The sequence below is a fragment of the Narcine bancroftii genome, chromosome 5 (genome assembly GCF_036971445.1).
Source record: "Narcine bancroftii isolate sNarBan1 chromosome 5, sNarBan1.hap1, whole genome shotgun sequence".
In the NCBI taxonomy this organism is placed as follows: domain Eukaryota; kingdom Metazoa; phylum Chordata; class Chondrichthyes; order Torpediniformes; family Narcinidae; genus Narcine; species Narcine bancroftii.
The window spans coordinates 250,570,259-250,572,896 of record NC_091473.1 but is presented as its reverse complement, the minus strand read 5'-3'; the positions used below and the strand labels follow the sequence as shown (position 1 = coordinate 250,572,896).

Here is a 2,638-nt window from a genome sequence, read left to right as displayed (position 1 = left end):
TACTTGACAACAATTGAGTTGAGAGAAGAGGAAGTCCTCACCACAGAGGGTAGTAGATTTTTTGCCGGAAGCTCAAATTGAGGTTATCTGCAAGTGTAATCATCTCACTGCTGACCTCAAATTCTGGACTATTTCAGTAACTGCACCCAATTGATGCAGAAATTAATGACTGCACCCTGTTTAATTCTGAAACTAAGTTTCTAGGTGTATTTGTGATAAAGCAATCTGATCTTGTTTTGTGTGGCAAACGTTAGCTTAACACTCTGAAGATATAAATTGAGGCAGCAACAGGAGAACCTAAGAGATCAAATATAATGAGATGTTTTTGTCAGGAGGCCAGTATTAATTATCTGATAGCCGTACTTTTCAGCAAAGTTTTGAATGCATTCCAATTTCATTAAGAGAGCCATTACAAGCCATTATATCTCATATTTCTTGTTGGCTATCGCATAACTAAAACTTACAGGCATTTTTAGATAAAGGACTCTATCGTAAATTAAATCTTACAAAATGAACCCTCAATAAAATAATTGGAATTTTAAAATGGCTATCTGTACACATGAAAATTCAAAAATCCAGTTGCTGACTTCAATATTCTGTTTTTGGACAATTTGGAAATCCTGATGGTCTGGCATCCTGATGTTTTCCACACTCTCCCAAAGCTCATGAGAATTCCATTTCCATGCTCCTCTGAAACTCACCAGAGCCAAATTCTTGCGCATCCTTGAAATGTATTGTGCAACATCTAAAAATTGTGAATTATAAGTATTTTAGATCATAATGTGACTAATAGCTAATAGCTTGAAAAATATGCCAATCGGCACACCGAGAGGCCCCAACATGCCAATTATGTATTAGATATTTCAAAAGCACGATTTTTAATTTATAATACCATGATTGCAGCCCTTGATTCTCCAAAGGGCCTCAAGTGTTGAAATTGCTGTTGAATTCTGCATTAAAGAAATAAAGAAAAACAAATCTGGAAATTCTCAGCAGGTTGGGGCAGTGTCTATGAAGGGAGAAACAGAATTAATGTTCCCGGTCAAGAATTTTTCATCTGAATCTATTTATGCAGCTCTATTTTTTTTAGATGAAAAATCTTTGACGGTTGGCTTAGTGGTCAGCGCAACGCCTTTTCAGTGCCAGCAATCAGGACCAGGGTTCAAATCCTGCGCTCTCTGTACATTTTTCCCGTGTCTGAGTAGGTTTTCCCCAAGGGCTCCGGTTTCCTCCCACTCTTCAAAATGTACCGGGGGTGAAGGTTAATTGGGTGTAATTGGGCGGCACGGCCTCATGGGCCAAATGGCCTGTTACCGTGCTACCTGATTTGCTGATTGCTTCTAGCATTTTTTATTTCAGATATCCAGCAACTGCAGAAATTGATTCTGTGTGCGTTCGCAGAATAGATTAATTGGTCAAGAAGTAAATTTACATTCTTGCTTCAGGAGCACATTTGCTAAACTTGGAATGCTGCAGGGAAGAATAGCATGTTGCCTGCACAAGGAATGCCTTCAGATTCTACTGGGTTCTTTGTGTTTATGTTCCCGATTGTTTATGACAATCTATTACTGTCCACAGATGCTGCCTCACCCACTGAGTTCCTCGAGCACTTTGTGTGTTGCTCTAGCTATCCAGCTCTTGTTGACAAATGGAGTGTTACACTGGCCTACTTTTCAAATTCCCACCTCTGACATTTCACTTTGTGGGGTAAAATCCTGGATTTATGTTTTTAAAAAAAATGCTGAAAGATTGTGGTCAAAGCTTTGTTCTAGTCTGTCATCAACAAGGATATAACCAACAGAGCTAATTGTTAATGCAACCTTGATCTGTGCTCACTATGTTCCATTTTGCACTGTTATCTCTTCCTTGCATGCACTTGTATTTTCACTACCCTTTTCCCTTTTAAATTTCTGTTTAACTTTTAAACTGATTCATGGAATATAATCCTTCCATGAACTTTTTATAGAAATAAATATTTTGGCAATCTAACTATTTCACATTTAATGCTTTCTTCATTACTGGTTCATCACTCATGGAGTCATAGATCCATACAACTTGGGACAGGACGTTCAGCTCCACTCACCCATGTGATGTAGCCAGTCACTGAGATCATGTATTCCTCTATATTTACATGACTGTTGTAGGTAGCCACATTCCTGAAACAGTCTGTGGACCCAAAGCAGTGTCACAGTGCTATGGCCCCCCTTCTCCTTGGCCATGTTCTTTACCAGTTGTCTGTATGGCAGGATTAGCAGGCCAGATATGTGATCCAAGTAACCAAGGTGGGGCAAGATGCAGCCTTGTATCCAGGGTGTTCTCTCCTCCAGTGGCAAAGTTCACATGCTATTGAATCTGTCGTAAGACCATTTTCAGGTTGACATCATTGAAGTTGCCAACAACAATCATGGCACCATCAGGGTGGGAAGCCTGGGCTTTGCAGATGGCACTATAAAGCTCCTTCACCCTCGTTAGCCGAAGGTGAAATGTAGACTGCAGAAATGTGGCTGAGAATTCCCTGGCAGGTAGAAGGCTCTGCATTTCACCAGGAGGTCTCTATCTCTGCTGAGCAAAAGGTCTTCACACAGAAAATTGATGCACCAGTTCTCATTGATGTAAATGCACAGTCCCCCTCCTCGAG

At 40.3% G+C, this 2,638-nt stretch overlaps 1 non-coding gene across 1 annotated transcript; it reads left to right on the top strand.

The window, feature by feature from the left end:
- The first annotated feature begins 1,436 nt into the window (after positions 1 to 1,436).
- On the top strand, positions 1,437 to 1,540 carry LOC138765611 (U6 spliceosomal RNA). Its single transcript, XR_011358599.1, has one exon. It is a non-coding gene; the product is annotated as a U6 spliceosomal RNA (small nuclear RNA).
- The last annotated feature ends 1,098 nt before the right edge of the window (positions 1,541 to 2,638 follow it).